We start from the raw sequence: 20,964 nt of genomic DNA, 5'->3' as shown, positions 1-20,964 counted from the left end.
TAAGCGCGCAGGCTTGTCTTTGTAAGTTATGTTCAGTTTTTATTTTCCTGCGCATTATTCACATTTTCCTTAATCAGCCCAAAAAAAGTTTAATTATCAGAATATTTAAACACACTTTACCCCACAGCTACCGTTTTGGAAAATGTGCTTCACTTAGTAATTCCGTTTTAGCTAAATCATTTGCATGACTTTATGCATTAGCAGCTGACTAACGCGAAAGAGCATAAGTTTGCTTTGATATTAAATTCATGTAGAAAAATTACTTGCATAAACATAGCTTACCCACTGACACATTTTAAACCACTCTCTCCTACCGAATGTTAAAGCTGCATTAAGCTTGAGAGCTTTGTCTTTACCCCCCAGGCTCCTTTGACTCTTTTGAAAACTGACACTGACTGCGTGACAGAAGTTGAATGCAGATTTATATATTTTGCACGGGGGTCCGGTTGTAGGGAAGCTTTCAGATTTAAAAAGAAACCCAACCTACCGCTGTTTCGATTCTTGCGTTGGATTTGCCGCAAGCAGCATCTTCAGACTGTTCCTGAACATGACTGCACAGTTGTGGACCGGGCTATAGAGAGATCTGCAGAAAGACAGAGAGGACAATGCAAGAGTTATTCACGAAACTGCGTGAATGAATACATAAACAATATTAATAATAAACTTGAAATTGCCACTTTAGCATATTAGTTCTTCTACTAACAAACGCCACCAAAAAAGTAGAGTGCATGATAACAGTCGCCACTATGTTTGAATCTATAAATAAGACTTGTAACAATCACTTTCTCCACAACTCCTCTGCCTATCAACAAAACGTGTGATCTCTTTACAAGTGCGGCTCGAATGGTGATGTTCGCCACACATCAGCTCTGAAGTCTAGACAAAGAGTTACTGAGGGGATTTTTGGGAGGCTGTGATTATATGTTTCAGGTACACAGAGCCTTCAGCCTGCTGGAACGCTGCAGCTGATAATGAGTTTCATTCGAGGGATTCGTCATTCTTCACTGGATTATTTTAGGCCTCACTCAACACCCACACTGCGGAGGGATCACACCCTGATGCTGCTAATTACTGCTTCATGTATGAGCTGTGTGTGTGTGTGTGTTTATATGTGTGAAAGAGCACAGGATAGAGACACGCTTTTTTCTGCTGCTGCACAAAGGGATGCTGGCTGTAGAGCTCAATTGAATTAAGTTATAAATCAGTTTAATAAATTAATCTTTGTGCACCAAAATTCACACGTATGCAGACATTACAGAAAAGTTGAATAAAACAGACCAGAATATAATATAATATAACCTCTCTGATAAAATGAGTTATGACTTCTATGCGAGTGATGTAAGTTTAAATTCACTTTGCAACATTTTCTGATCCTTTTCTATGTCTCAAAATATATAAGTCAAACTTATAATAAATGACAGGAGAGATCAATCAATCAATCAATCAATCAATCAATCAATCATTTTTATTTATATAGTGCTTTTAACAACACAGGTTGCATCAAAGCACTATACAGTATAAGGTAGAAGAATACAATGACAGGGATGTATAATGACGAGATGAACAATTTCTTATTAAATGCAGAGACGCATTTTCAATTGGACGATAATCACCAGACGTTAAGTGTCCCCAACAAAGCAAGCCAGACTATGTTATAATGTAGTCTTGCAAGTTAGCAGACCAAAAAATAAATAAATAAGCAAACTAACAAATTCAGATACCTGCGGTACACTTTAGTATAGAAGCTTGTTTCTGCCACTGAAAAAAATAATAATAATGAAAGTTAGAATGTTAGAATTGTGGGATATAAGTTGCAAGAAATAGTCATATTTGCACAAAAAACTTTTTCTGACAATTATGACTTTTTTTCTCAGAATTGTGAATTATAAGAAAGAAAATTACATTAAAGAATTAAAGAAAAGTTTACATCTCACAATTCTGAGAAAAAAGTAAGAATTGTGAGATATGAAAAATACTGACAGAATGACAGAACTACAGATGAAGACAAAAATGAACAAATTAGATTAATGCAATGAAAGAAAAAAGACAGATGAACGACAGGACAGACGGAACAACAGATAGATAGATAGACAGATAGACAGATAGATAGACATAGATAGATAGACAGATCACTGCATGTACTCGGTTTCTTCTTGGCAGAGTTCAGTATTAATCTGGGCCTCCACACCTTCAGAAGTAATCTTGGCCGGGGTCACACAAATGAGAAACAGATGTCTATGTAGCGGGATCGTGTGTACATGAACACATGCATTTCAAATCAGTGTCCACGGGCAGATAGTCTTCTCTAGCACTCGATGCTGCTTTCGCTGAGCCAGCGCTGGTAGATCTTTACTGCTAATAATGTTGCTGGGGCCACATTTGGCAAAAAGCCTAAGTGTTGATATGATTCAGTGAGGGTCACAAATATATTAGTCTTACTGTAAATAATTATGTCAGAAAAACAATTGTGGTAACTTTTAGCGAGCTCATTCGGCATACTTGACGCCCTGCCGCCCCTCGCACTTCTGCCTGGTCATGAAAGAGTCTCTTCACCTGCTTGAAGCCAAATGTGAAGGAGGAATGAGATGTTAAATGTTAACGATGCTGAACAACTTGGGTCAAGCTAATCAAGTCCAATAAAATGCAAAACAAACCACAACCAAATGCACCCCCGCTATTTCTTCCTCAAAAAGTCAGATAATCTGAGATTCAAATATAAGACCTTTTGCAACAGTAATATCACCAGACCAACAGAGCACTCTCAAATGAGCGACTTTCCAGCAAAACGTAGATTTATTAACTGAGCAAAATGCTTGAAGGGTGAACTAAGGACACCAGGTAAGCACCCTTTAAGTTTGGAGACCAAAGGATTCAGTTCAGGCATTGCTATCGGTCCTAAATAGTATGCAAAATCTGAATAAATATGTTTCAAAAGCACAGTATGCTGAAAATATGCATGTGCTGTGTCAAAGTACATACTTTTATTTGATTTGTTTTTCAAGGTTCAGTTCCAATTCCAGCCATTTTTTTTTTTATTTACTTTCGTTTGCAATGTTGCAGACGCACAAAGTAGAAAGAAGTCAAGACAAACAGGCTGAGAGCAAAAGGGGGAGTGCAACAGCTTTTGAATAAAAATGAGAGATGAAGAAAAGGATGACCTTATCCTGAGGCTGTGCTTCTTCTAGCTGACGAAGAAAGGAGAAGACATAACTCAGTGTAGCGAGGTTTGCTGCTGTTTGCCGAGTGAACCGTGCCTAAGCACGAGAGTGACGAGACTAACACTATTCCCCAAAGCAGTCCCTCATACTTGGACATACGCTTTAATGAGGTCTGTAGAAAAGCTGACACACAAACTAATGAGAAACTTAGATTGAAAGTTGGGAAAGTGAAAAATGGCATCTGCAACGGAGCAGTGGAAGGATCTATCGCTCATTTTTTAATATAGCTGAAGTCTGAGGAGAGTTATACCAAATCCTTCCTCCGCAGCATCTCCATCAGTTATGAAACACACAAGAATAAACGGCGTTTGAGATTACTTTTCAAATTCATACTTTCGTGATGCTCCTCGAGTGCGATAACTCATTATGCTTTAACACAAATGAGAGCTTACTAACTAAAAGCATGAAACAAACAAGCAATAAAATCAAATAAACAAAACCAACTACATAAACACTGCTTGACCACGAAAAAAAAACAACAACTTAAAGCTAAAAATAAAACACAAACAAACAGAAACCTCAGTTGATATTGTGGAAAATAATAAGGCAAATAAAAGTAAAAATAAACAAAAAAAGTGTTTGACATTGACAGTGCAAACAAAAAAACCAAAAAAAAACAAACAAAAACAAAGTAAAGAAACAAACAGTCCTTGACGCTGACTGCGCAAAATCTTTGAAACAAACAAAAAAAATCAATTAATAAAACAAAGAAATACCATTGACATTGTGGAAAACGTTTTAAACAAAAAAACATCATTTAAAACTGAAAACTAAGAAATGTTTACTTACAAACATCCAAAAATATTGTTGTGAATCAACAGCCATCTTCCCAAACTTGAAAACATCTTCAAAACAAAGTCAAATCTTTTAGACTTTGTCAGTTTGAATGATAGCGTGGTCTTGCTAATCGTAAACTGTTTGTGAACTAGTCTTCGCAGCGAGGCTTTAGGAAGACCTGCTGTCTGTCTGTCTGTGCTGGCAGAGGCTGTAAGCGTTTGTGGGAGAGAAGGGGGATGAGTGTGATTTAGCTGCACTTTGCTTTCTCTCTTTGATACTTGTCTGGGCTAAACAGCAGCAGTGGGACGAGTGACACACTCCAAAAGTGTGCCAGAAACCGGACAGAGTCTCTGAGAGCCAAAGCCGAATGTTCGGCTTTGTTACGTGTGTGTCTGCTGCTAATCCGGCCCGGCCGAGGGGGGTCTGTGTGAGATTGTCCGACTGGATTACTAGCACAAGAAGAGCTATCAGCATAGAGTGGGACAGACGAGCTAAACAGATTAAAAAAAAAAAAAAAAAAAAAAAAAAAAAAAAATTGCCTCAAGGGAAAAAGTATATCAGGGTTTACATATATATATAAATTCTGAAGTTTGATTTTTATATAAGTGGCATATGCACACATTGTCCTGACCTAGCATTGCTCATCAGGCAGTGATTCACCGGACTACAGATCAACACATTTCTGAACATTATGTGCAAGCAAGTCATTAGCAATCAGATCAGCCTGCAGAACACAGTCTGCCTAAATCTCACACACCTGCACAGACTTCAAAAAGGCATCAAAACAGAGAGATTTACATGCTCTATCAGCTATAAAATCTTCCTCATCAAACTAGAGATAGTCTGAGCTTTTATAACTCTGCAATCAGTTAAGAAACAGACGGTGTTATCAGAATCAAAGCGGCCTGAAGGGGGGATACTGCCTTCCTTAATTCACTGTTACACACACACACACACCGTCTAAAGGTATCCCGCCACAAGTCATCAGCCTGCATCACGGTGATGGAATCTTCCGGACTGATGGGCCACAGCAGGAGGGATGTCATGTTAGCTGCAGACATGGAAGTCTGGCTGGGAGCTGCTGCTTGTAAATGACAGCCATTTTCTTACTGCACTCGGCAGGTCGTTGAAAATACTGCCGCTACGATGCATGGAGGGTGAAGTGGGAGTGCTAAGATCATTTCAGTAGCAACAAATTGTTTGTAATAATCTAAAATGTTAACTGGAACTGGGCTGGCCCTCTTCAATTTAAGGGCAGGCTATTCCACGCAGCAGTAGCGGTCAGACAAACGCAATAATGGTTTCACAAACACTGCCATTAGGCATGGCTGGATCAATTTTCATCAGTCACGATATACAGAGCCTAATTTAGCATGAAAGTAAACGCAAATATGCTGGAATGCACATTTAAATGCTGGAAAATACTGCACTCAGTCACAACAAATACATACATTATATATATATACACACACACACATACATATATAAATAAACGGTTAGTTCAGTGCCTGGATTCTGATTGGTTAGCAGCTGTGTTTTATTATTTTATTCACGATACAGCACGGCTATGACCGCTTTACCCAGCGGTTCTGTGTATCCCTGAGCAACGCCCTTAGCAACCACCGTTCAATCAATGATAGTCAATAATACAGAATAAAACTGTTCCGTGTATTATGCATTTTGGCAAAATTAAATGACTTATTTACTTAATGAAGTATGAGTGACCCCTGTTGGCGTTATGATGCATCTTTCATCTTTAATTTTGAGACCATGCCCTCCCCCATCTAATAAATGCTTAGATATTTTGCGTGTGTGGCGCACATCTATGTGAAAGAGTGCAGATTTCCCACGTGATGAGGGAATATTACTGTATCTAATAGCTTTCTGTTTCAGGTATGATTGTATATGCTCATATGTCCATCAGTTTACACTGTAATTATACTTATAATCTCCTGCTACGCCACATCTGTTTTTAAACTAAAGACGTCTTCTCATGCTGAGAGATAAGCTGATGTATTTGCGTGACAAAAATATCATATATGGTCAAAAAAAATGATGCAGCGGATGATAAGCTATTCTGTTTTTAATTCAGCTCCATTAGATGAGAGGTGCATTCAGAACATTCTCTTGCGTTTGTTGCTTTCAGGAACTATTTTTTTTAGTGGAAGGACTGCATTGTACGAACTTGCTTCAATTTCAATATTTTTAGTTAATTTTTTTTATTATGTGGTAAGCATTTTATAAAAGGGTCACACTTATAGGTAACACTTAAATACGACTTTTCTCTCAATAAATGTTTTATTTGTTGCTTATTCCTTTTAGTAAGGTATATAATTTATATAAATATAAATATATTTTATATAATATTATATAATATAATCTACATATTATATATATATATATATATATATATATATATATATATATATATATATATATATATATATATTTATTTATTCTGTAACAATTATTTTTAAATAAATAAAAATTTACCAAAAATAAATAATTAAATCATTCATTAAAAAAATAATAATAATAATAATTAAACTATGGTTAAGCAGCAAACTACAGATAACGGTCCACTATTAAGGAGATTAATTTCTTCATAATATAGTCTCTATATTCTAATGACATGAATGTTTTTAATCAATAAATTGATCTGCCTGCAAAAAGATCTAAAGGACCAAAACAATCAGCTGAAGTCAAGTATCTCTTTTCAAATCTTTGACTTTTCCAAGTGTCACACAGCGTAACTGGAGAGCTACTGTGGGCATATAAAACTCTCTGGCCTGAGCCACTGTTTTGAGCTTGATGGATTCAACAGGAGCGTGAATGACTAAGAGCCAAGAGCCGCAGAGCTTTATATTTTATACAGTCTCTCTTTGACTAATGCCTCCCACAGCGCAGTGTTACAGGAATCGCATGCTGTTTGTTTTCTACTGCTCTACAAAGCCAATGAACGGAGAGAGCCCGGGAAGGGAGGGGGTGGGGGTCGAGTGTCGTCTTGTGACTACGAGGTTTGGGTCGTGTGCAATGAAACAAAACACTCTTTATCACACACACACACACACACACAGAAGAAGAACAAAGAAGAGTAGATAGGTATAGGTATGAATGCATGCAGCACATTCCCAGAATATGACAGCATGTAGAAACACACACTAGTCGGTGGACAAGTCAATTTTACCGTGTGTGTGTGTTAGTCACACTAATTAGTCTGTGTTCCTCTGAAACACCTCAAGACTTACAGAGGGAGACAATAGTACGAATTTGACCTGAGATTTTTCTTTCCTTGAGAGAAAACTTCACACAGAGCGAGGAAATGCAGTTAAAGCTGTACACACACACACACAAAGAGCTATGCAAACACACAGCATCTTCCCTTTGTCCCTATCACTTCCTTTCCAAACACAACACAGCAGCTCTAATGTAAAGTACAGAAACTTGGGCTCCAAAAAGAGAACAAACTCCTCTGTTTATAAACGCAGCCTACACACTCCATCTACTGATGCTTCCTGATCCCGATCTTCTGGCATAAGAAACTTTAAACAGAGGGGCATGTTTCTTCAGCAAAGCAGTGGTAAATTGTCTCAGAAAAAAATCTTTTTAATTTGAAACCAGAAGTTTGATTATTCAATACCATGAAATTTGCAACGTACCTATTGCACCTATTCTTACTATTAAGTAGCATGAATATTCCAGGCATGCTGGATGATTATTATATGTGTGTTTGTGTGTGTGTATATATTTTAATGTACATGATAATATAATACAAACAAAAATAAAAACAACTTCCTTAAAAAAAAAAAAAAAAAAAAAAAACCTTCAGGAGTAAACATACTTTTGCAAATCCACCAACTACAAGTGTTCTTTGTTGCAGCCTGAGAACTTATAAATACAACGCTGTTTCCAAACACACCTGTGCATCCCAGAAACTGTGACGGCAAGCAAACGAGACTGAAACTGCTGTCCCAGGGCAAGCAAGCAGTCGAAACAAACAGCCAAGACATCACCTGAGCCGAGCAGGTGTGTCGCGTTTCAAACTGACAAAAGAAACAGCGTGCTTTATTCTCCCCGCAAGTCATCAGAGTTCATCTATTGAGAGTTTACAAAAAGATCAAGCAGGGAAAATACATGGACAGACAGTGACACAATTCATCTGAACAGACAGAAACACGACATGCTGCTTCAAGTTTGCCCACAGTCATGCTCATCCACCACCAACAAAACTACAAAATGTTTTCTAGAAGTAATTATCCGAGTATGAGAGGTCAAACTGTCTGACTGAGTTCAGTTGGGGTTTTTTCCTCCATCTAATCTCGCTAGTAATCTAAAGTCTACATGACTGTGCCACAGGCTACGGTGTAGAGTGATAATTACCAGAAAATGAAGCTTTATCTAAACAAATTGGCAGTTTTTGCCCAGGCAGAAGCCCATGAAGAGAGAACGTCAGCCAGCGGGGGGTTTTGGGCGGGTGTGCTGTGAGGTGATGTGGGGGGCATCAGGCGTCGCAGCCCAGGGTTTGAACAGATTTAATGGAGAGCCTGAAATCAAAGAGTCCACACATCTTCAAAAAGAGCCCTGCCCGCTTGTTCTCGCTGCTTTTCAAAGAATTCCTGCTTCACTTCTTACTTTGATTCACAGTCAAAATAATTGGCCAGTGTCTCTCGCTTTTCACCGCTGATGTGAAGGGCTTTAAGTTTCTGTGAGTTTTGACAGTTCAGCGCATGCACTGTAAAGCCTGTTGGTCTGACTGGAAGCAAACATCTGAATAAAGCCATGTGACTTAAAGCATATGCTGCATATTGCTGTTAAATATTCTGGGGCGAGTAAGATTCTAAATTATATATAAAATATTTTTCCCTCCAAGAAGAAAGGAAGGAAGGATACGCTAAAAACAACAACTTGTAATATGCCAAAGTGACAGTAAAAGCAAGTATAATGTCACAAAAAAAAGTATATTTCGAAAAAACTTGATTCTATTACGCAAAAAAAAAAAATGTGCTACCTTCACTACTGTAGACCTGCTTAAACATTACTACCTAAAACATTATTTACCCAATGACTAACGACACAATGTTGCTTTATCTACTCACTTACTGCCTCTGCACACAACACTGAACTCTCTGAGAGAGAGAGAGAGAGAGAGAGAGAGAGAGAGAGAGAGAGAGAGAGAGAGAGAGAGAGAGAGAGTTAGAGAGAATTGTGCCACTTGTTGCCACTGCTGCTGAAAAGAGGAGAAATTCGTGGCACTGCTGTGACACAACTTCCTGTGTTTAGTTTGGGAGGTGCTGAGAGGACGATCACTGTGATGGAAATAGCACGAAAAAGTTAAATGTATCGACCCTTTGCCACAATTAACCAGCCCAAAGAGTGTAAACGCTGATTTTGGATGCGAATGTTCCAATCCGGGCCTGTTTAATGTCATACGAAGCATGAAGAGGTTAGTCTATTCACAGAAGGGTGAAACATTCTCTGATCAGACTGCCAGTCGTTCTGTGTCTCACATCAGGTGACGGGACGGAGCAGGACGAGGGGAGACTGTAATGTAATTGGGCAGGACGGGCCGGTTCTGCTCCTGCAGTCCCGGTCGAGTTAGTGCTCCAGAAATCCCATCCTGCATGTGGCAGCGCTCCAGTCCACGGTCTCTTTGCTGCCGAGAGCGAACGCGGCCCACTCTAGCTGTCAGGAAAATTATGGATCCTGGCATCACCTTTAGAATACAAATCAGGGGAAAATCACAGAGCTGGCCGTGTGCTGCTTTTCAGAGGCGATGCCATGCAGGGTCAGTCTGAGGAACACTGTACCACCTGATGTTTCACACAGCAACTGCACAATCAGTGGTTTATGTGTTTAGAAATAAAAAAAAAGAATAAATATTGTGCTGTACAAAATAATATATTTAAAAAACTGCATGTGTCCATTAACGGATATTGATAGTTATGATGGAGATGATAGTAAAAGACAGAGAAAATCTTAAAGAGAGAAATGTATCTTTGAATTTTTTTTTATTGATACATTTTTATTATATATATAAATATATTTAATGTATAAACACAGCACATTTTTCTGAAATATATACTTTTGTGTGTGTGTGTATTTATATACACTTATTACACGGCTTCATAGAATACTCGATCCTGATTGGTCAGTCGCCACTTTCAAGGTTTGTTATTCCCAGATAACCGGTAAAACTAATAACACAGGCTCATCCGGGTAACTGCCTGCAGTCAGCTCTGTTCACACTTAGTGGAGACTGTGTTTGTTATAAATTATTAAAACTCAATTTAGACTCTAAAGTTTGCATTTGGTCCGGACCAAAGCAATTGAACTAGCGGACTTTCCTGGTTTGAATACGCCCAAATCTTCAAAAATAAAATCATATAAATTGCTCAGAAAAGAAAGAAAGAAAGAATACGAATAAATAGAATAAATACCTAAAAACACAAAATAAAGAAAAGAATTAAAATCTTAGAAATAATTGTGCTGTAAAATAGAATAAATAAAAAACAACAAATATATTCAAATTATTAATTCATGATGATTATGATGAAACACAGAGAAATCAAATGATATAAATTGCCCACAACATAAATACATACATAAAAAGATAAATAAAATGTAACGAATGCGATAAAATAGTCCATCTTTTGTTTGTTTGTTTGTTTTTTTGTTGATTCTGTGAGAATTATGTGAACTATTTTGTACCCATGTACATGGTCATAAACCCTGCAGCAATGGTGGACAGTGCTAGTTCCAGTCACTGTGGTGGAATCTTAAAGTTGAGTGCAAATATGCCAGCCGTGGCAATTCTGAGAGGCGATAACGACGGTATTCAAATGTAACACTCTAATTAATGCTTCACTAAGCGACAGCAGAGCGTTGCATAGCAACAGTAGAATCATCATGCTGGTGGAAAATGGAGGGGGTAAGACTGAGAGCGTTTGAGGGGCTCGGTCACGATGAATATACAGCCTAGAAACCAGAATGAGACGGGCCATTAGCTCCTCCACATCATATACTATTACTGCCTTCACGTGCATTCATATGTGACATTGAGAAGCTCTTTTGTGCTAAGGTCTCTGAAGAAGCATGCTTACGCCTGTCCTCAGAGACCAATTGACCGCTGACGAGTCTTGCTATACGATAGCTTGAGCCTCATTGCGGTACCTTTCTGTTCTTCTCTATCTTGCCATTTGACATTATAAAACTCATACTCTCTTATTATTACGAAGCACCCAGGAGCTATTTCATGAATGGTTTCTTGTTCTATCTTACAAAACCTGTAAAGATTCACATTTCACTCCAAATCAAAGGGGAAACATTTTGTGTAAAGAGTACATTTACTATAAAGAGCATGTAGCCTATCTACCTACGCGACTATTTTTGGATTTGTGACATTATTTTGTTATAATCATAATTTTCTCCATTATTTCTTATTACTATTTTTTATATATATGATGTGCCTTCACTTTTTTGCAATACTGAAGATTTATAATGATAATTCCCATCAGTGAAAAACTGTAATACAAATGACTATTTCATAAAAAAAGGAAATGCAAACAAACTAATAAACAAACACACACACACACACACAAATACATACACATTACAATCGTTTTTGTGTTACTGTAACAGGAAATATGGAAATGTGCTAAATTAGGAGAAATGTGTGTCACAATGCAAGGACATTTTGAATCCTGGGATTTTATGAAGGAAAGCAAGGAGAAGCTGTTCTGTGTGGTAAGCAGTTTTAGAGGTTAAAACATCTCTCTGGCTTCCTCGCAATCACACACCCAACAAAAAAATTATCCTGTTTCCTTGGAGTTTGATTTCAGGACGACGGGCAAAAAATAACCTGGTCAGGTGGTGCATTCGATATCTCATGAATAATCCAGAGACAGACAGAAATCAACAGACCTACGGGATAAAGGGACAAGAAATATCTTTATATCTATTTTAAGAAACACTGATGCTTAAATTATCATTGGAACTGTAACCAACATCCAGTATCTGCTCGGAATGGATGCTCAAAGATAACTAAAAACAACAAAAAAACTCCTCATTTGCAAAAACCAATGTAGAAATAGGATACGGTTTTTTAAAAAGTAGCCACCGCCAGAATTTTTTATGATTTTCACCTAAATGTGACGGCCTTCGGAATGTTTTCTGCTAAAAACATGTATTTGGCGGGAAAGCGTTGTAACCTAAATGATGAGCTATCTTTACATCGGAGGGGAAAGAGTCGATGTCAAATGCATTTACGTGCATATAGCTGCTAAAACATAGACATACGACTTACGTCTTATGAGGATTGTGGATATAATGAACCAACAGAAGCCAAGTGTCTTGAAGATAATGGACCAGACAGAACAAACAAGACTTAAATTTGAAAAATAGAAAAGCAAAAGAAAAAATAACTGAGCCAGAATGTCTCATGAGGATGATGCACCAAAGAGAATTGAAGAATGATGAGCAAAAACGGTTTTAGGGATTTTGATCCAAACACATTAACAAAATGACAGAAAACAAGCAAATAATTGTTAATATTTCTACAGTTCTGCTTCGAGGCTAGTAGCTATGCTACTACATGGAAGACACGGTACAACTGAAGAGCATGTCAAAGACGTGACCTCTATGGCTTGACTGGTCAAACTCTTTAAAGCATGAAAGCATATCACATGTTGCTTTTTGTACACTTAAGGAGGTACAAAATGAGGTTTCTTCCTGTCTTCTTTTCAGACAAGGTTTCTCCGTGTAATGGAAGAAAGTGATTTACTCTTATCTATGTGATGGATTACAGCACGGGGATTCTCAAACACTGATGCAAGACCAACTCAAATGGTTATTTTATGATTACCAAAGCATTAATAAAACGGACCAGGAAGACATCAGCTTATTAGGGCAAAAGCAGCTGGCAGGACATCAAAAAGCTCAGCCGGACTTCCTTCACGTCTTTCTGTGAGATCTCAGGGAGCAGCTGGCTCTTTGGAGGTTGGGGGTGAGTGCTGGATCGGACACACAACGGCCGGATTTCCTCCTCTGGTCAGGAGCCTGTGCGCTCGTTCATTTCCCTGATAAAGCTTCAGATTTAGATGCACAGATATGAAATTCTTCAATTACACATTTCTAACTGATTAAGCTAAACTGATTGGCTAAAAGACATTGCAGATGTAAAACATTTCCATCAAGTGTTTTGCTGTTCGCAAAAATTTGGGATAATGTTAAGAAGGTTCTTGCTTGATCAAAATACATTAAAGTTAGTAGTGTGAAATATTATTCATTTAAAATAAAGGTTTATTATTTTATGTTAAAATGTAATTTATTCCTCTGATAACAAAGCTGAATGTTCAGCATCATTACACCCGCCTTCAGTATCACATGATCCTTCACAGATTATTCTAATATACTGATTAGTTATTATTTTCAATATAGAAAACAGTCTCTTTAATGAATATAACATTCAAAAAAGCATTTATTTTAATATTTTACAAATATTCAATCTTAGTTATTAGTTAATATTTTATAATATTTAATTACACAGTATTATTATTTTTTATTAATCTGAATTATTCTAAACGTTTGTCCAGTAATGTACACTGAATCAAAACAGTGCCCTGGTTCTAGTTCAGTAACATTCTTATGGGCTCATTGTTTTGTCCACTTTCAGTCTATTGTGTTTTTCCCTCCAGCCATCCTTCCCACAATGCACGGTAAAAGGCTGAGGCCTTCGCTTGCATAAAAGCGAGCCCGAGGGCAGGTGTTTCAAGCAAAACCCCGCTCGGGCAGACGGCCACGGAAAGATTTAGGACGATCAGTCACCCAGCAATTAACAATACAGAGATACAGAGGAGAAACTAGTAAATGGACACACATCAGAATCAATGAATCATGCCGGCCAGACTGACCTAGATTCGGTTTCCAAGCAATCCTCCTCCTCCTTGTGCTACTTAGAACGGCCATCAATAACATCGGCGTGCCTCTTTAGTGCTAAACAATGAACGTTTGGCTCCGAGGAGCACCAGTGGGGGTTTGAAAGAAGACAGGCAGGAGATACCGCGTGAACTCAGACTGTTCATTTCGGTCTGGTAAAGCCGTCGAGATAATGCGTGAGATGCGTGCCGATGCAACGGGTCAAGAATGTGCTACGCTACGTAAACACAACAGAGGATAGAGTTACATCAAGATGAATGTTATTGTTAAGCGCTGGCAGAAAAATACAGTCAGGGCCAAATACACCATCAACATCATCACAGCTGAATGCGTGATTTATGAGTGTTCGTGCCATCTTGGTCACGTTTCGTAAATGAATAAGAAGAGTAAAACCTTAGGGGTGGAATGTAGTCAAGCTATGTTGAGGCCAATACAACCTGTTTTATTCTTTTAAACCATTCGTTTTCCAATAAGGCCATAAAAAGGGAATTTATAGTGTAGGGAAGTAGCAGTGGCATACTATTATTGGCTGGCTGTACAGTATAGAACCAAACAATAAAAAAAACACTAAACATCTGAACTGAAATGGCATAACATTTAAAATGTTGTGATTTGGCATTTTCTCCATAAAAAACAGGCACTTAATGTATAAACCTTATAAAACTGACACTAACACAAAAAATTTTCCACTTACAAATTTTCCATTTGCTGTTTATATATATATATATATATATATATATATATATATATATATATATATATGTATGTGTGTGTGTGTGTGTGTGTAGTGTATGTATGTGTATATATATATATATATATATATATATATATATATATATATATATATATATATATATATATATATATATATATATATACACACACACACATATACACACATTTTTATTTTTCATTTTTTTTATTTTAAATGTAGGCTACTAAATGTTTTATTCAACTGCTTCATTTGCACAGATTTGTGAAATGCATATTTCATAAAACATGACAAGTGCACATTTTTGATTTCCCGTAAAGCAAATGAATGAGGAAAAATACTTCCAGATTAAAACGTTCCAGATGTGTGGCCACTTTGCTCACAAAGTAATGTAAATCAAAGTGTCTTGCAGCAGTTGAACAGAATACGGAAATGTTGTACTAAATCAGAATTAGATCAGCAGACCATAAGTGATTCTCCAATCAGGATGCCAGATCGATGCTCCTGTCTACAGTCTCACACACAAGTCACAATCAAGCTGGAAGACATGATTAGTGTTTCCAGGGCGACGGGGCGAGCCACCACTTGTCCTCTTCATTTACCTCAGCAGGTTTTTTGGGAAAGGGCCGGCGGGTTCGGTTCATCTGGCTATCTGACCCCAGGTCGGGTATCAGGTGGCCACACGAAGACATCTGGAGTGTCTAAAACTGAGCCCAAAACCCAAAAGAGCTAAATCACAACAAAAGCCAGGAAAAAAAACGATAAAAAAAAAAAACCATGGAAAACATGACAATTCGTCAACTGTTTAAAAGGAAAACTGTTTCTGTACAAACAAAGAAATGGTGTGGTTTGAAATACACATTATAATTTAAATACTTTTAAAAATAAATTAATACTTTTATTCAGAATGAATGCATTACATTTTACACATTTTATTAGTTTTTACAAAAATATGAAGCAGCACAACATTGATAATAATAATAATAATAATAATAATAATAATAATAATAATAATAATAATAATAAGTGTTTCTTAAACATTCAGCTTGGATATGACAGGAACAAATGTTAATTAGAAATAAAACAAAAATGTTAATTAGTATTAATGTTTCAAAATGTTTCAGCCTGGGTGAGAATGACTTAATAGCAATAATAATAATAATAATAATAATAATAATAATAATAATAATAATAATAATAATAATAATAATAATAAAGTCATTGCATTAATATTGCTTTAAAATCTTGTCCTGGATTAAAGATACTGAATGGATTTTGTTTATGGTTTGGCATTATATTGTAATGTAAAAATAAAGCTGTATAATACTCAGAGGATGACATTCATTTTAATTTTTATTATATCTCTCATGCAGAAAAACACACACAACTGAATTAAGTATTACTGGTAGATGGAAGAAATCACTACGGGGGAAAATCAATACAGAAAAACAGCGCTGGTTATAACTAAAAACCTAAAAATAAAACAAATCTGATAAGCAGCTTTAAATTCACAAGTCAATGAATAGTAATTTTGTACAGTAATTTATCTTAAATAGAATCAGCATAGCATGAAGGATTTGCCCTATGGTGTGAAACCGAATATTATTTAATGTCACACTATATTACTATTCATACAATGTAGCCAAGTATCCGAAATCACTGGATCTTTTAAACTGACTCTTTATCAGAGCTGATAAACCTGGAGCCCAGAAAAAACGTATAATTTCCTAAATAAGCTGATCTTTTGACACCCTGTTCTTTCCTGCACGAGCAAAATCTGCCCATTTACAATATACAACATAAGGCAAACCACACACACACACACACACACATATATATGTATATAAATAAATAATACATAAGGCTACTAAACATACAGTATATTTTAATATGTCTGAATATTTCTTCACGTGTGAACCGAGAACATGTCCAAGATAGCGTACGTAAATTAATATATATAGACCTGTCATGTCAAAAACCATTTGTATTCATCACGCACTCACCCTTACAGTGCAGAAATACTGTTCAAATGATCTTCTTGTGTTTTGCATCTATTTACTGCCCAGAGAGAGCGGCCCATTATGATTGAAACATTTTTTAGAGACTGATGCAATAACACAAATCCATGTCAAAGTGACAGGGGTGTGGGCTTAATGAATATATATGAGCTCTTTTATGGCCTGAACGTGTGTAATCCCAGGGTTAAACAAATTCCCCCTGTGGCCGCACACTCCCATGAGGCCTCTTGGTGGCATGAACTGTCAATCAATCAGACTAGACAACAAATCCCCTGTGGCGCTGACTGACTTTTACACACACACACACACACACACACACACAGGAGCTGGACACACAGGAGGCGTCTTAAATGACCAGCCAATGGCTGTGAAACTGAGGTGAAAGTGCTGTAAACCTGTAAACGTTTATATGTTTATACTGTGTGTGTGAAAGTGTTGTATATCGGACAATGAAGATAAATAGATAATGATGTATTTATTGTCAGAGAGGCAAGGCAGATAACAAAATGTGCTTGAGTTCTACAAAAACAAGCTGCAGAGAAAACGAGAACATTAGACCAAACTAAAGCTATTCGGATAAATAAAGCCTGGGATTGGAAACCGAGTTTCACCTCTCATTGTTTATGAACTGCCGCAGCATTATGGGAAACTAAATGTCCACATCACTGTTGCTATGAACACTGGAACGATTCCTCTGAAAACAACTACATTACACGCATGCAATGAGTCCAGTGCATCTGTGCAGAGAAAACCAACACTGAACCCCGAACCTTCTGACCTGGCCAGTAATTTGCTTTTCAAATTAAGATTACAAGAACTTTTACATAAAACCTCAGAAATATTGATAGGATTTCTGAATCATTGAATATCAAGAGGGGTTCTCACTTTGACCTGAACTAACCTAGCCTTTTTTTAAATGATAAGAATTTAATATTTTTAAAAAGCAATAGAAAAATTTCATTCAATAGTAAATAAAAAAATATATAAATAAAATTAAAAACTAGTATACACTGTCATGGCAATAAAATGGTTTTTATTTGGCATAAATAAATAAAATAAATAAATACTATACAACATTTAGTTCTTTTTGACATTAAGCCTCACACAGAAAAGAAAAACGCAGTATTTTTTCATTCAGTAACTAAATGGATTAAAATCATTATTTGCATTTTTTATGTATTTTCAAAAGTTATGGATTTTATCACGTCATCGACTTGCTGACTTCATGGAAATGTTTCTGTAAGTCGCTGTATTTGAAGATAAAAATAACTAAATAACATACATCATAAATGCAATGCAGAACTTGGTTCCAGGCATCAAGAGACATGTTAGTGGACATCAAAGCTGCAATAATCTTACCCAAGTTATTTAAAGATCTACTATGAATTTAAGTACGGAAGAGCTTAAAATATCTGTAAAGCCACTGGTCAAACCTACAGCAAGGGGCTCGCGGATCAAAGCTGTATAATATGCCTCTTTCCTTTCTGCATAAAATGTCCTCGCTTTATTAAAAAGGTGTTATCCATCTTGCTTAAGGGAAAAACGTAGCTTAAAGTTAACACAAAAAATCAAATGACTTCAAAGGAAAAAGAATATTTATCTTTATAATTCTTCATCAAAATATAATAATTCGCTCAGCTCCACGAACAACTTGTTATTTAAGGCCCCTCAACCATTTACAGTACAGACCAGCTATCAAAATGAACAAAAGCAAGTCCTGCCAATATCCCGTTTCACTCAAAAATACATTAAGTTAACCCAGCTTTGTAACGTAGACTAATAGTGCATCACTTCAACGGCTTTCCTTTTTTTACTGGGAAAGAACATAACGCTGTGGGAGCTCAGGCAGGCCCACAGAGCTTATACTAAACGTTTTACTCACAATATGAAAAACAGGCTCATTAGCCCGGTTAAAGGTCAACCGAAGCAGCGAGACACACCATACGCATGTTATGAGGTGTCTAACCATTCCCTCATTAAGGCAAAACTTATGTTTCAAAGAAACAGGAATAACGGCAGCTGCGACAGATCCCGCGCCCACGGTCACCATGGCGATGGCTGCCGGGGCTCCACGCACAGAGAAACGCAGACGTGTGAGACAGACGCGTAATTAACAGCAAAAAAAACAGCGTCTTTTAAAAAATACCGCAAGCCTCTGATGTGTTGTAAGTGCTACCTTGAAGTATTTTTAATAATTTGGGGGATTAGGGAGTAACTAATTCATCAAAAAGTCAATTGAAAACTTTATTGTTTCTGAACAAGATATAAAACGGTCCCCTTAGGTGAAGCGGAAACAATTTGAAGGCCATTTTCAATCTAAACGCACTACAGAATCTTTCATGTCAGCGTTTGGGGGGCGTTTTATTGGAGGTCACTCTTCAGAAATGAGTCCGACAAGTAGCTATTAGCAGACAATTAGCGACATATTAAAAGCGATTAAAATATCACTTTAATCAGAAATATGCACCCTGAACAAAAACAGGAACAGCAAGAGGAAAAAGTTAGAGAAAAACACTGACTTGTGGCCCCTATTTGTGAGATCCTGCCAAATCCGTTCTGCTAAATGTGTGTTTAACCTGTGTGAGCATGTTTTAAGGTTTGCTCTGCTTTATTTCGGAGCGGAAACTGTCCCCAGAAGTAATCCAAATCTGACAAAACCGCTGGGATATCCTGAACTAAAAAAAAAAAAAACGTAACCTAAACGACTCACAAATAGAAATGCATTTAGTATTTCTAAAAATGTACAAAGTTCTCTTAAAGGCACAGATTATGTGCTAATATAATAATATAATGAAGTGTCGTATATGGCAATATCTTAAACCCTTGTGCTTGCGGGAACATTTGTGGTCCCCATGAAGAAACAAGCTTAAGAAGAATAAAAAGCTTATACAGAATTAAAATTTTTGAAAACCTAAAAATGCAGAAAATGTTTTGGTGTAGAGCAATAGAAAATATTTTTTTACAGTATAAAAACCATTGTGCCTATGGAATGAACCCATGAAACATGTAAACCTAATGTGTGTGTGTGTGTGTGTGTGTGTGTGTGTGTGTGAGTGAGTGTGTGTGTGAGAGAGAGTGAGAGTGAGTGTGAGTGAGTGAGAGAGTGTGTGTGTGTGTGTGTGTGTGTGTGTGTGTGTGTGTGAGTGAGTGTGTGAGAGAGAGAGAGAGAGAGAGAGAGAGAGAGAGAGAGAGAGAGAGAGAGAGAGAGAGAGAGTGTGTGTGTGTGTGTGTGTGTGTGTGAGAGTGAGAGAGTGTGAGAGTGAGAGAGAGAGAGAGAGAGAGAGAGAGAGAGAGAGAGAGAGAGAGAGAGAGAGAGTGAGAGAGAGAGAGAGAGAGAGAGAGTGTGTGTGTGAGTGTGAGAGAGAGAGAGAGAGAGAGAGAGAGAGAGAGAGAGAGAGAGAGAGAGAGAGAGAAATAAATGGGGCCTAGATGTTACATAAATCTTACTAAACTATCCCTGTAATGATAATTGCAGATGCGTGAATACACTGAAAGTCCCATTATGGTTTAAAGTTCAGGTCAAGGTCAAAGGTCAGATTGCGGTGCTAACTTAAGAGCGGCCATTCTTTGAAAACAGCTGAGAAACACTTAAACTGACCTTCCACAAAAGTGTAAGATAATCAGAAATGTTTTTTTTTTTTTAAATCGAATGAATCACCAGACAATAGAAAAAGAAAGACAAAAACAAAAACCAAACAACACTAAACAAAAACATAAAACGGTATAAAACAAGTAAACAAACAAAATGAAACCAAACAAAATAAAGCAAAAAATAAATAAATGAATGGCACCAAACAAATAGCAAAACGCTTTCAGATGTTATATGCATCTGGCTGGGAGACGCTTCAGGGAGTTTTTAATTGAAACACGCAACACCAGCGAGCCTTAAAATCTACCTTCCTGTAACTAAAATCAAAAGTTTTGAATTCCTCCCGAGGAACGTGATTTTGCTGATAAATCGCTAAACCGTGCTGATTCGTGTGGTTATCATACGGTGCCTCACGCTGTTAAGCCATTAGCCTGAACATCATCTATGTTGTTAGCCAGGTCTGACACTGTCACTCAGATGTCCTCCGCGTGCCCTGGGTACGCCTGGCACTCGTGGTATTTTAGGAAAGGTAATATAACCCATGCAGCGGGTGTGTGGGGTCCCTGTGGTGCAACACACACACACACACACACACACACACACACACACACACAGCTTCGTCAGCCAGCCTGCCACAGCAAGACGGCAGGCTCTGAAAGAGGACAGAGCGTGTGCTGAGTTTAACGTTACAGGCGCAGTCACCTGACCAAGGGCAGA

The 20,964-nt window shown here is 37.3% G+C and overlaps 1 long non-coding RNA gene across 1 annotated transcript in view; it reads right to left on the bottom strand.

Annotated features, from left to right (window-relative positions):
• Positions 1 to 518: 518 nt before the first annotated feature.
• Positions 519 to 20,964, bottom strand: part of LOC122341843 — a 54,050-nt gene continuing 33,604 nt past the window's right edge. The window contains exon 3 of the long non-coding RNA XR_006250495.1: positions 519 to 583. This is a non-coding gene — a long non-coding RNA (uncharacterized LOC122341843). The remainder of the gene's footprint in view (positions 584 to 20,964) is intronic.

This window comes from Puntigrus tetrazona, chromosome 3 (genome assembly GCF_018831695.1).
Source record: "Puntigrus tetrazona isolate hp1 chromosome 3, ASM1883169v1, whole genome shotgun sequence".
Taxonomy (NCBI): Eukaryota; Metazoa; Chordata; class Actinopteri; order Cypriniformes; family Cyprinidae; genus Puntigrus; species Puntigrus tetrazona.
This window is presented reverse-complemented; position numbering and strand designations above follow the sequence as displayed.